At 42.7% G+C, this 14,382-nt stretch overlaps 1 protein-coding gene across 1 annotated transcript in view; it reads right to left on the bottom strand.

Moving 5' to 3' along the window:
• The window catches only part of LOC122802355, a 941,782-nt gene that overhangs the window by 408,073 nt on the left and 519,327 nt on the right, over positions 1–14,382 (bottom strand). The window lies entirely within an intron of this gene.

The following is a 14,382-nucleotide window of genomic DNA, read 5'->3' as shown; positions in this document are numbered from 1 at the left end:
TATTATTTTTCCAACTTTTTAAGTTTATAAGAGCAGTAGTTCAAATCTGTTACTATTTTTGGTCCTTTGTCACCTCATTACTTTAGGCTTTGTCCAGATTTCTTGTGCTAAGAAGTTGAGAAGTATGCCTCTGAAACATTCTTTAAAAGTTCAAAAACATTTTTCTCTGGAGCAACCTCCCTTATGTAGGAGTCTGAACCTTCCACGCACTCATGCACACACACACACACACACACACACACACACACACACACACACACACACACACACACACACACACACACACACACACACACACACATTCACTTGCACATGTACTCATGCACACTCACAAACATGCACTCACACTTGCAGCATGCACTCGCATGCATTCACATATAGACGGGTCTACTTCATAACACTGAAATTTCATAATGTTGAATTTCATAACATTGAGACCAAAACATCTAAATCCCAAAACACTGAAAACCGAAAACATTGAAAACTCAGTACATTGAAAGTGTGCTTCATAACATTGAAAACTACAATACATATGTCAATAACATCCTCTCCACCTATAACAACAACTAACTAACAAACACACTTTCTACTAAGTTTCCATAGGGGGGCAAGCCCCCCTAAACCACCAATATGGGGGTCTCTGCCCCCCACCCCCCCCCCCATAAATTAAATATACCAACTCCAAGGTCACACCGGAAATTAACTTTTATCTACTGTAGTGTGATCTTGGAGTTGGTATATTAAATTTACAGGGGTGTGGGGGTGCGGGAGGGCTTGACCCCGCGGAAACTTAGTAGAAAGCGTGTTTATTAATTAGGTGTTGTTGTAGGTTGTGTTATTTACTTGTGCAATGTAGTTTTCAATGTTATGAAGCACAATTTCAATGTTCTGAGTTTTCAATGTTTTGGGTTTTCAGTGTTTTAAATTTTTGATGTTATGGTCTCAATGTTATGAAATTCAGCGTTATGAAATTTCAGTGTTATGAAGTAGATCCCATATACACACACATTTGAGCACACTCACATACATGCAGTCATGAACAATCGCATGTAAGCACTTGCAAACACTCACAGACAACTGGGGGCACAAACATATATACGCAGGCACAGGTCTACTGTATATTATATTATCAAAAAGACAGGTCAGCAAATGGCACATCGAAAATGTTATTCAGCAACTGTTCATAGTGAGATCATGGTTCAGTGATGATTGGAAAATGTGCCCTTTTCTCACTGTAGTGCGATCGCGGAGTTGGTATATATAATTAGCGGGGGATGTGGGGGGCTGAACGGCATTTTCAATGTAAGTGCCGTTAGCTGACCCGTCTTTTTGATAATATAATATAGATTCCGCAGGAAGCAGGCATCTGCCAGTACTCTCGACCCTGAATAATTTCAAACATTGCTTTAGTTTATCTACCCATCCTGCTGCTGCAATAGTCCCATGTCTTAGTAGACCCCACATCACTACATAATAAATAATTTTGCCCTTTGACAACAATCCACTTGTAACACTGTCTCTTATCATACTCCCTCCCTTCCTTTTTTCCACTACTCCTACTTAAACTGTTACCATTATATTTTAACTTCACATTATTGTACCGACATCTTTTTTTTCAGATTCAGTGTTTTTTATTGCTCCCCTCCTACACGAACACTGTTTTCTTCTTTTCAGCTCACTTTCTCACTTATCTCCAGTATCATATTTTCATTCTGCTGTTATGTCTGTGCTGTGCTGCTACATAGGTTCATAGGTGTGTACTAGGCCAACAGCCCTGGAGCCTTTATAAGCCTAGCCCATAGAAGTGCCCTGGCATCATGCCGCCATTAGTTCCCGGTGCCTGTATCAAGTAGAGCCACTGGAGTGATCCCTGGGGTGAACTTTCTATTTCCCATCCACTCATCAAGATTTCTCTTGAAAAGGGCCAGTAAGGTGCTCTGCTTGACATGTATGGGAAGTCTGTTCCAGAGCATGGGGAGTCTCTGGGTTATGAAACTGCCCCTCCAGCATATTCTGTTGATTGTGGTAATGAGGTTGAGGTCCCTGGAGAGTGTGGTGCGGAGGGATTGGGATTTCTTTAGGTACAAAACAGTGTAAGAAATTTCTCTGCGTGGAAGATTTTCAGTCCCTATTTCTTTAGTTAATCAATGTATAGTAATCAGATCAGACAAAAGTAGTAGAAGTAGCCAACTTAAACTCGTCGTAAGTAAAAAAAATAATAATAAAAACTATATAATTGTACAGAATTACTAAGTATTTGAAAGTAATCCAAGCAAGGCAGGCAGTCTATTTCCAGTCAAAAATCCTTTAAGTACACAGATTATTTATTTTATTTTATTTTTTTTTGTGACTTAAGACAAGTTTAAGTTTGCTACTTCTACTACTTTTATCTGCTCTGATTAATATACCATGATTAACTAGAGATATATGGACTGAAAATCTTCCACACAGAAGTTTCTTTTTTTTTTCAAATAAATTTTTTATTGATTTTCAATTTAACATCATCACAAAAAGTTTTCTTACACTTTTTTGTTTTTGAACCCACTACACTTGTTTAGTGGGTTGTTTTGAGACTTCGGGGATACCACGGAGATTACTTGGGATTTCTTTAGGTGTAACATTTCTAACAGGGCAGGGTCAGACATGGCTTTGTAAGTCAAGCAGAGATCGCCTCTTAATAGATGATATGAGACAGAGAAAAGCTGGATTTTTTTTTAGTCTGCCCATGTAGGGCATGTGTTTAAGGCCTGGGATCCTCTTCATGAGGTACTTTTGTGGCCTTTGCAGCTGTTGCAGGTATTTAGTGAGGTAGATGCCAAATGGGGCATTATACTCAATGACTGGTCTAATGAGGGAAGAGTAGAGAGAGAGATGATGACCTCTTCTTCCTGGATGCAAAACCCTTGGTAATGAGATGTGCCACATAGAAGGACTTTCTGACCACAGTGGCATTGTGGTGGTCGAAGGAGAGGTTGCTGTCAAGTTGTGTCCCCAGATCTCTTATAACGCCTTCAGTGTTCAGTGGGCTACCATCAATGTGGTAATTACTTGGAACTGAGTTTTTCCCAAAGGGAATGACAACACAGTGTTTGGCATTAAGCTTAAGGCCATAGTTTCGACACCAATCATTGGTCTCAGTGAGGCCTTTCTGTAGGATGTCTACATCACTTGGGGAGTTAATAATGGCTCCCAGCTTACAATCGTCGGTGAACTTGGTCAGCCAGAGTCCCTCCATGTTGGCTTGGACTTCTGAGAAGTAGATGCCAAACAGGAGAGCACCCAGGGCCGATCCCTGTGGGATTCCACCCATAACTGGCAGCAGTCTGACTTGGAGTCTGCTACTTTCACACTGTGGGTTCTATCTGTGAGCCAGTTTGCAACCCCACCTAGTGATATAGGGGTTGATGCCTAGTTTGGTGAGTCTATCAATAATTCCTGAGTTGGGAATGGTATCAAAGGCCTTGGCCAGATCGAGGTAAGCTGTATGAACTGCCTTGCCCTCATCCACAGCCCTGGTGATTGACTCAAAGAAGTCAACCAGGTTGAGCAGGCATGATCTACCCCTCAGAAAACCAAATTGCATGGGATCCAGAGTTTGGAGATTCTCTATATCCTTATTAATTAGGTCCATGATGATGCGCTCCATAGCCTTACATATCAGACTTGTCAGGCTAATGGGGCAATAATTCCTGGGGTCTATAGCCACTTCCCCTTTATGGAAAGGGATGACTGTAACAGTGTGCCATTCTGTAGGGACAAAGCCTGAGGTGAGGCTGTAACTGAACAGGGCACACGGGTGTGGTGCCTGTTCACTTTGTAGTTCATGTAGAACACAACCAAGGATATTGTCGGGTCCCATGGAAGCTGTATTCTTGGACTTGGACAATACAGCTTTAACCTGTGCTGCAGTAATGCTGGGTGCCTGGTATTCTTCTGGCATTGTGATTGGTCCTTTGGGGGGGGAGAGAGGGGCAAAGTTTGCACTGAATCTGTCAGCCAGTATGTTGGTAATATCTGTTGGCTCAGTATAGGAGGTAGCATTGTGCAGTAACGTAGGGCAAATCTGGTTATTGCCGTGGAGATTCTTGATATAACTGTAGAAGGCTTTGTGGTTGTTTTTAGTGTCTGCACAATTCTGCCTTCATAGCTAGCTTTAGAGGTTTTGATGAGGGATCTCAACTTTTTGTTGAGGTTAATAAAGGAGTTTTTCCAGTCTTGTGACTTCACCTTTTTCTGCAACAGTTTCTTCCTTCTGTTGTAGAGTTTGTTAATGGCAGGGGACCACCAGATTGGCTTCCTTTTTTGGAGGACAGCATCTTGTTTCTGTTGGGTATGGCTAGTTCCATGCATTTATGCATGTGTTCGTACAATGCATTGGTGTATGATTCGGCAATCATAGGTTCATAGGTTCATAGGTAGGTAATAGGCTATTGGCCCTAGGGCCTATACAAGCTTAGCCAAAAAGATACCCTGGCTTTCTCCACCCAAGAAAATTATTTTGCTGTGCCCCTGTCAAGCAGAACCACAGAAGTGATCCCTGGGGTGAATTTTCTATTACCCATCCAATCATCAAGATTTTTCTTGAAGAGTGCTAATGAGGAGCTCTGTTTGACATAGATAGGTAGTCTGTTCCAGAGTATGGGAAGTCTCTGGGACAGGAATCTATCCCTCCAGCATGTTCTGTTTATTGTGGTGACAAGGTTTAGGTCCCTAGAGAGTGTAGCTCGGAGGGATTGGGATTTCTTTAAGTGGAGCATGTCCAACAGCTCTGGGTTTGACATAGCTTTGTATGTTAGGCAGAGATCATCTCTGAGTAGGTGATATGCGACAGAGTAAAGCTGGAGTTTTTTGAGACGGTCTGCGTAAGGCATCTGTTTGAGGCCAGTAATCCTCTTTGTGAGGTATTTTTGTGGCCTTTCCAGTTGTTGTAGATGTTTTGTGAGGTACATACCAAAAGGGGCATTGTACTCTATAATGGGTCTAATGAGTGATGAGTATAGGGGAACAATGACCTCTTTTTTTCTGGATGAGAAACCTTTTGTGATGAGGTGTGCCACATAGAAGGATTTCCTGACCACTGTGGTGATGTGATTATTAAAGGAGAGACTACTGTCCACCTGTGTCCCAAGGTCTCTTATCACAATTTCGGTGTTAAGTAGACTAACGCCTATGTGGTAGTTCATGGGTATAGAGTTTTTACCAAAGGGGATGACAATGCACTTTTTGGCATTGAGCTTGAGACCATGGCTTTGGCACCAGGCATCTGTCTCAGTGAGGCCCTTTTGTATGATGTCCACATCATTAGGTGTTTCAATTATGGCACCTAGTTTGCAGTCATCTGCGAATTTAGTTAGCAAAAGACCTTCTGTGTTAGCCTGTACTTCAGAGAAGTAGATACCAAACAGGAGAGGACCCAGGACTGAACCCTGTGGTACTCCACTTGTCACTGGTCTGAAGTCTGATTTGGAGTCTGCTACTTTCACAGTGTGGGTTCTGTCAGTAAGCCAGTTGGAAACCCATCTTGTGACATAGGGATTTATACCTAGTTTAGTGAGTTTATCTATAATTCCAGAGTGGGGGATGGTGTCAAACACCTTGTCGAGATCTAGATAGGCTGTGTGAACCACCTTACCCTCTATGGCTTTGGTGACTACTTCAAAGAAGTCTATCAGGTTTAGTTGACATGATCTGCCTTTTACAAACCCAAACTGTCTGAGGTCCAGAGTTTGGAGATCTCCAATGTCTTTGTTTATGAGTTCCATGATGATACATTCCATGGCCTTGCAGACCAGGCTCATCAGGCTAATGGGGTGGTAGTTCCCGGGGTCTGTTGTGGCCCCCCCTTTGTGGAGTGGGATAACTGTTGCAGTGCACCATTCAATGGGCACAAAGCCTGAGGTGAGGCTATGATTGAACATGGTACTTAGGTGGGGTGCCAGTTCATTCTGTAGTTCATGTAGAAGGCAGCCTGGGATGTTGTCAGGTCACATGGATGCTGTGTTCTTGGCTTTGGAGAGTGAGGTTTTTACCTGTGCAGCCATGATTACAGGAACTTTGCATTCTTCCGGTATAAAGATGGGTCCTTTAGGGAGTGAGAGGCGGGTAAAGTTAGCACTGAACCTACCTGCCAGGATGTTGGCAATATCAGTTGGTTCTGTATATTTAGTGTCATTGTGCTGTAACTCAGAGCAGATCTGAGTGTTGCCATTGAGATTCTTGACATAGCTATAGAATGCTTTGTGGTTGTCTTTAGAATCAGTGGCAATTTTGTTTTCATAACTAGCTTTGGAGGATTTTATGAGGGATCTCAGCTTCTTACTGTGGCTGACCAGGGAGTTCCTCCAATCATGGGATTTTACTCTTTTTTGCAACAGTTTCTTTCTTCTGTTGTAGAGTTTGTTTATGGCAGAAGACCACCAGATTGGCTTCCTTTTTTTGGAGTATAGCATCTTGGTTTTGTTAGGGGTAGCATGATCCATGCACTCGTGTAAGTGCTTATAAAGTGCATTTGTGTAGGATTCAGCAGTCGTACCTCTATTGTCCATCTGCGTGGGTGTCGTGAAGTTTGCCATTTCTGTCTTACGAAGCGTGAAGTTGGCTTTGGAGAAATTGTTTACAGTTGTTTTCCTAATGGGGGGTGGGAGCGGGATGTGGATGTCTAGGGTGATTAGTTTGTTGTCGGATCTGACCAACGAGGAGCTGACCTCTGGTGTGGAACACTGGTCACCCATGTTGGTGATGACCAGGTCTAGGATATTGCTGCTCCTGGTGGGGTTGTGGATAAGTTGATCCAAGGTGTTGGAATTGATGATTTCCAGAAAACGTTGAGCAAAAGAGTTGATACATGAGTAGTTTTCCCAGTTAATGGTAGGGTAGTTGAAATCACCCATTATTAGAGTGTTGGGTTGTACCTTAATAGTTTCCAGTGTATCACGAAAAGAGGAATGGGAATCCTGCGGCATGGTGGGGGGTCTGTAGCAAGCTATAATCTGGATTGCGGTTTTGCCCAGAGTTAGTTGAACTTGGATAATCTCGGATGCCTTATGCTGAGCAACTAGCTTGGCAGTGTGGATATCCTTAATGAATATGGACATGCCTCCCAGGACATACACCTATTTTCCATTTGCATGAGTGCTGTGAAGTTAGGCACCTCTGTTTTTAGGAGCCCAAAGTCAGCTTTGGAAAAGTTTTTCATGGTGGATACCTTTGCAGGGGGTGTGAGTGAGATGTGGATTTCCATGGTGATTAGTTTGTGTCCTGATCTAACCAGGGAGGTATTGACTATTGGTGTAGAGCCATGGTTACCCCATGTTAGTAATAACCAGGTCAAGGATGTTTCTTCCTCTAGTGGGGGTAAGAATGAGCTGGTCCAGCGCATTGGAATTAAGTGAAGGATCACATCTCACTATCTCACAACAAGCAGTACAAATGCTACAACTCTCTCACCTATTTACTGTCATTACATATTTTATTTTTGTTACTTTAAATTATGCATAATGAGGCAGCTTTTGCTTGTAATATAATCCATGCCTTGTTCTACCAGCATTATCTAAATATGAAAGACTGTTGTCTTGTTGCATTAAATGTGCCTTGATTTTGTAAGATTAAGTATTTGAAACCATGGGTTTAAGCAAACCTTTTTTAAATACTTACTAGTTATCTGTATGTACATATGTATATAATCCTGTGTGTGATCAAGCCCATTCTATTTCTTATGTATCTTTATCTATGTAGGTATATGTGCACTTTTGAGTTGCTTCATGCTGAACTCTTGAACTAAAGATTCTGACAAACTTCTATAAGGTTTGACAAAAAAGATCAATCCCTACGAGATCTGGGATAAGTATTTTTCTGTTCTGACTGACAAGATTTGGGATTAAGTACTTTGTTCTTACTAAATTTATTGTAATAGTTGTGCATTTTTTGGTAATTTTAATAATCTAGCTAAGAATTGATACTGGTTTGTACTCTGGTTATTTTTAGTAATCTAGCAACTGGCTTGTACTTTGACAAGAGTAGAGAAAGAAACTAGCCATTTCTAGTCCTCTGGTTGCTGTAAAACCTAGAAGAGTGTCACTGGTGGCCAGCATGCTCGTTTATTTTTTTTTCATCTTTGTGAGTGTTGTTATAACTTCCTGCGTTTGCATGACCTAGATGTCCTTTGTGATGAGCTAAGATGCTAAGATACTGATTCTGATGAATTTCTACTAAATTTTACAAAAACAAGTCCTAAAAAATCTAGACTTAGGTATTTTTCTGATCTTACTGAGTTTATTGCTTCAGCTGTGCACTTTTTAGCAATTTTTAAGGTTTGTACTGTGATAATAGTGGAGAAAGAACCTAACTATTTCTAGGCATCAGATTGCTGTTACAACTATGAAGAGTGCTGTTTGTTATTGGCTAATGTGCTCATTTGAATTTTTCAATGTGGTTGTTCATAGGTTCATAGGTAGGTACTAGGCTATCGGCCCTGGGGCCTATACAAGCCCAGCCAAAAAGGTACCCTGGCTTTTGCCACCCAAGAAAATAATTTTCCTGTACCACTGTCAAGCTGAGCCACAGAGGTGATCCCCGGGGGGAATTTCCTATTTCCCATCCAATCATCAAGATTTTTCTTGAAGAGTGCTAATGAGGAGCTTTGTTTGATATAGATAGGTAGTTTATTCCAGAGTATGGGAAGTCTCAAGGACAGGAATCTATCCCTCCGGCATGTTCTGTTTATTGTGGTGACAAGGTTTAGGTCCCTAGAGCGTGTAGCTCGGAGGGATTGGGATTTCTTTAAGTGGAGCATGTCCAACAGCTCTGGGTTTGACATAGCGTTGTATGTTAGGCAGAGATCACCTCTGAGTAGGCGATATGTGATGGAGTAAAGTTGGAGTTTTTTGAGACGGTCTGCGTAGGGCATCTGTTTGAGGCCGGTAATCCTCTTTGTGGGGTATTTCTGCGGCCTTTCCAGTTGTTGTAGATGTCTTGTGAGGTATATACCAAAAGGGGCACTGTACTCTGTAATGGGTCTAATGAGTGATGAGTAGAGGGGAACAATGACCTCTTTTTTCTGTATGAGAAACCTTTTGTGATTAGGTGTGCCATGTAGAAGGATTTCCTGACTACTGTGGCGATGTGATTATCAAAGGAGAGACTACTATCCACCTATGTCCCAAGGTCTCTTATCACACTTTCAGTGTTAAGTATACTTCCACCTATGTTGTAGTTCATGGGTATAGAGTTTTTACCAAAGGGGATGACAATGCACTTTTTGGCATTGAGCTTGAGCCATGGCTTTGACACCAGGCATCTGTCTCAGTGAGGCCCTTTTGTAGGATGTCCACATCGTTAGGAGTTTCGATTATGGCTCCTAGTTTGCAGTCATCTGCAAACTTCGTTAGCCAAAGACCTTCTTTGTTAGCCTGTACTTTAGAGAAATAGATACCAAACAGGAGAGGACCCAGGATAGAACCCTGTGGTACTCCACTTGTCACTGGTCTGAAGTCTGATTTGAAGTCTGCTACTTTCACAGTGTGGGTTCTGTCAGTGAGCCAGTTGGCAACCCATCTTGTGACATAGGGATTTATACCTAGTTTAGTGAGTTTATCTATAATTCCAGAGTGGGGGATGGTGTTGAAAGCCTTGGCAAGATCTAGATAGGCTGTGTCAACCACCTTACCCTTGTCTACGGCTTTGGTGACTGCTTCAAAATAGTCTATCAGGTTTAGGAGACATGATCTGCCTTTTACAAACCCGAACTGGGTGGGATCCAGAGTTTGGAGATTACCAATGTCTTTGTTTATAAGTTCCATGATGATACGTTCCATGGCCTTGCAGACCAGGCTCGTCAGGGTAATGGAGCGGTAGTTCCTGGGGTCCATGGTGGCTCCCCCCTTGTGGAGTGGGATAACCATTGCTGTGCGCCATTCAGCAGGCACAAAGTCTGAGGTGAGGCTATGATTGAACATTGAACTTAGGTGGGGTGCCAGTTCGTTCTGTAGTTCATGTAGAACGCAGCCTGGGAAGTTGTCTGGTCCCATGGATGCTATGTTCTTGGCTTTGGAGAGTGTGGTTTTTACCTGTGCAGCCATGATTACAGGAACTTTGCATTCTTCCAGTATAGAGATGGGTCTTTAGGGGGTGAGAGGGGGGTAAAGTTAGCACGGAACCTATCTGCCATGTAAAGTCCATGTGCTTGCAAAACAGTGCACATAGCACATTGGGTTTGTAATGTACACTGTATAAACACAGGTACCCTGAGCCATATCTGTTTCTATAACACATAGTGCTCCTAATCTCTACCAGTTAGTGTAATTAGTGAAATAGTACAGACAGCTGACCACAGTTGTGTGATAAGCTGTAAAAAAATAATGAGTCCTCAAAGAAGCATCTAACAGCTCATAGCTACTCTACTTTACCCACATTAGAGTAGCTACTCTACTTTACCTGCATTAGCCTCTGGTTGCTCTGGTTCATAGATGTTTACTAGGCTAACAACCACAAGGGCCTATTTAAGCATAGTCATGCATCCCAAATCTCTGACAAGTTCTGATACTCTTGATAAGTGTAAGCATGGGCATGGGAGATAAACCATTTACAGGTTACCTGTGTCCATTAGAGATATAGGTGCCACACCAGAGATGAATTTCCTGTTCCCCATCAAATTCTTCAAGCTGCACTTGAATTGGGTTAGAGGAACTCTACTTCACATGGATGGGGAGCCTATTCCAAAGACTAGGTAATATCTGGGATACATACCTGTCTCTCCAGCACATCCTATTTATATCACAGGCAAGGTTTATGTCTTTAGAATGGGTACTTCTGGTGCTGTTTATTTTGCAGATATGTAGATGGTCCATCAGAGTGTGGTCGGATAATGTCCTGTATGTCAGGCATAGATCACCCCTTGAAAGTCTGTAGGAGACAGAATACAGGGATAGAGCCTTAAGGCAGTCTGCACAGGACATTTTACTTAAGCCCTGTATTCTTTTAGTGGGGAAACTCTGGTGATGTTCCAATTGCTGCATATGCCTGGTTAGGTACATACCAAAGGTGGCACCGTACTCAATGATAAGTCTGATAAATGCTGAATACAATGGAATGATGACTTCTTTGGATGTAGATGCCATACCTTTGTTTATAAGTTACACAACATAGAAGGATTTCTTCACTACTGTAAATATGTGATGGTCAACGGCTAGATTGCTATCAATGTGTGTCCAAAAGTCCTTGACTACTGGCAGGTCTAAGGGGTGTGTTGTCAATATGATAGTTACCGGGGTGGAGAACTTCCTGAAGGATACTATTATGCATTCTTGGCATTTAGTTTTAGTCCATGGCTCTGACACCAGTTGTTTGTCTGTGTCAGCCCCTCCTGGAGAACATTTGTGTTAGTGTGGGATTCAATGACAGCTCCTAATTAGTAATCATCTGCAAATTTAGTCAGCCAGAAACCATTGACATTGGCCTTGACTTCAGAAAAGTAAATGCCAAAAAGGAGCAGTCTGTGATGCCCATGCCCTGGCCCAGCAATCAAGGAGCCTCAATCCACACCACTAACACCAGTGAGGGGCGTCTCATATAGGAGGAAAGGATAACAAATACACACAGTAAAGTGCAATTTTCCTTAAGAGCACACAGAGATCACAGGTAGTCTGGGGCTTGTCACTCCCTTGCTCTCCAGGTCCCCAATAAGACTCCCCACTGGCACAGCCATAGGGTCCAGATCTCAGCCTAGTGGGCAAGCTAAAACCTCCAGCACCCTCTCTGTCCAACCAGTGCTTCATGTCCCTGCCCAAGTAGCTGACACACAAACACACACACACACACACACACACACACACACACACACACACACACACACACACACACACACACACACACACACACACACACACACACACACACACACACACACACATTTTCAGAAGAGTTTATATAACCACACAGACACTCCTGGGGAAGGCTGGCACAGGTTCTCCAGCTGTGCCTCCTTTTCCCAGAATAAATGGTAGTACCAGCTGCCACCACCCACTAATATTTATCAGCTACTTAAAGGCCGTTAAAAGGGTGTCTAATTATTACTGTGCAATATTGTTATCCAATTGGTAGTATAGCCCCGGGCTAAAGCTATTAGAGTGGCTTTGTACAATTTTACCAAAGGAATGCAAATACTCTAAAGAGCTTAAATTATCTTTACAAAAAATGTCACAGTTGAAAGGGTTTAAAAATATTTAATAACAAATGTCACAGTTCAAATGGTTTAAAATATTTAATAACAAATAGTCAAAACACAAGACAATACTTTTTACTACACAGTGCTAGTCAGGAGTTCAGAGATCACAGAGAAATACTCAGTAGTACAGTTCTGACATCACAGAAAAAAACACTTAATCTAATATTTCTAGTTTCTAGCTATTTCTAAGAGACAACACAAATCTAAGATAAACTTACATATAGAGAAAGACAGTGCTGATGAGTTGGATGCTCAAGACAAAAATGCTTAATGCTCTCTGATTATCTCTGTTTTTAAAAACACATTCCTGCTTCACATTACATCATTCTTCACACTTTCCTGGGTTCCCAGGCTAATAGAATCTACATTTACATTCTTCACCTCTGGACCAAAATCAGAGCAATAAAGGACATTTATGCATGCAAATTCTGGCCATTAACTCTAGCATTACAACAATAGGCAGGATGCCTCATTTCAGACCGACTGACTCCGAGTTTTAACATCAAAGGGTCACAACATGCTTTACTTGGTCCGTAGAGAGCACTGTTGTTACATTTTTTTCAGTTCCACATGTAACACTATTTTTACCATTTAAGACAACAAGCCTGTGGTTTACATTAATATTTACAGATGACAGAATTATCTCTGAAATTCTATCTGGCTAGGTGGCAGCCTTCATCTATCTTCACCCAGTCTTCACATATCTTCTCCCCCTGGAGAACTCAAGCTAGTTTTTCAAGTAACCCTTGAGAAACGCTGCTTGAGGGAGTTAGGTCTATCTGAGTATACCTTACCCCATTCCTTGTCTTGAGAGCCCATCTGCATTGGCATTGCTAATCCCACTGCGGTGCTGCATGGACATATCATATGCTTGCAACCTCAGGCTCCATCTTAGCAACTTGGCATTTTGCTGGCTGGCTCTGTTTAACCATGTTAGGGGGTTGTGATCTGTCATAATAGTGAATTTCCTTCCATACAGATAAGACTGAAGTTTATGCAGTGCCCACACTATGGCTAGACATTCTTTTTCTACAGCTGCATAGCATTCCTCCCTGGGTTGGAGCCTATGACTGAGATAATCCATGCGGTCCTCTTCCCCCTCTGAAGAAATCTGGCTAAGTACAGCCCCCACCCCATGGTTGGAAGCATCCACCTGCACAACAAATTTTTGCTGTAATCTGGACTGGATAACATGGGGGTCCTCCCAAAGCTTCTTTAAGCATCTGGAATGCCTGCTCATATGCTGGGGTCCACACTACCTTATCTGCCCTGTTCTTCCTTGTCAGGTCCGTGAGGAGAACAGCTGTGGTACTATAACTGGGGATGAACTTTCTGTAGTACCCTGCTGTCCCTAAAAATACCCTAACCTGCTTTATAGTAACAGGTGCAGGCCATTCTTGAATGGCTTTCACTTTGGCAGGTTCTGGCCTTATATTACCACTCCCCACTCTATGTCCTAGAAAGGAGGCCTATGCCATACCAACCTGAAATTTGCTAGGTCAAAATGAAATTTGAAATGGTCAACCCTGCCATGTGTAGTCTGTCCAGTACCTCCCTGACATGCTGAAGGTGCTCTGACTATGAATGGCTGCAGATGGCAATATCATCTAGGTAAGCAAGGACAAACCCTCCTGCTCCTGCTAGGATATGATCTACCAGCATCTGGAAAGTTGCTGACACATTCTTCATCCCAATGGGCATCTTTGTGAAGTCATACAAGCCAAAAGGAGTCACAGAGGTTGACTTCTCTCTTGCACTGGGAGTCAATTGCACCTGCCAGTAACCCTTGGTAAGATCAATGGTTGTAAGATACTTAGCCCCAACCAGCTGCTCTAGGGCCTCATCTGTCCTAGGTATGGTGTAAGCATCTGACTCTGTGTGACTATTTAATTTCCTGTAGCCCACATAGAACCCAGTGCTGCCATCCTTCGTTGGCCCCAGCACCAGTGGGGAGGCCCAGGGACTGTTGGACTCTTGAATCACCCCTAGTTCCAACATCTCCTGTACCTCCTCCCTCAGAGTCTGTTTGACTCTCTCAGGCATTCTATAAGGGGCCTGCCCAATAGGCCTTTGGGGTCCTGTGTCCACCTGGTGCTGCCCCAGGTGGGTGCACCCTGGTTTCCCGGTGAGCATGTCCCCAAATTCCTGCAACACTGCTCAGA

This window comes from Protopterus annectens, chromosome 5.part0 (genome assembly GCF_019279795.1).
Source record: "Protopterus annectens isolate FY-2018-M chromosome 5.part0, PAN1.0, whole genome shotgun sequence".
Classification (NCBI taxonomy): domain Eukaryota; kingdom Metazoa; phylum Chordata; order Ceratodontiformes; family Protopteridae; genus Protopterus; species Protopterus annectens.
This window is presented reverse-complemented; position numbering and strand designations above follow the sequence as displayed.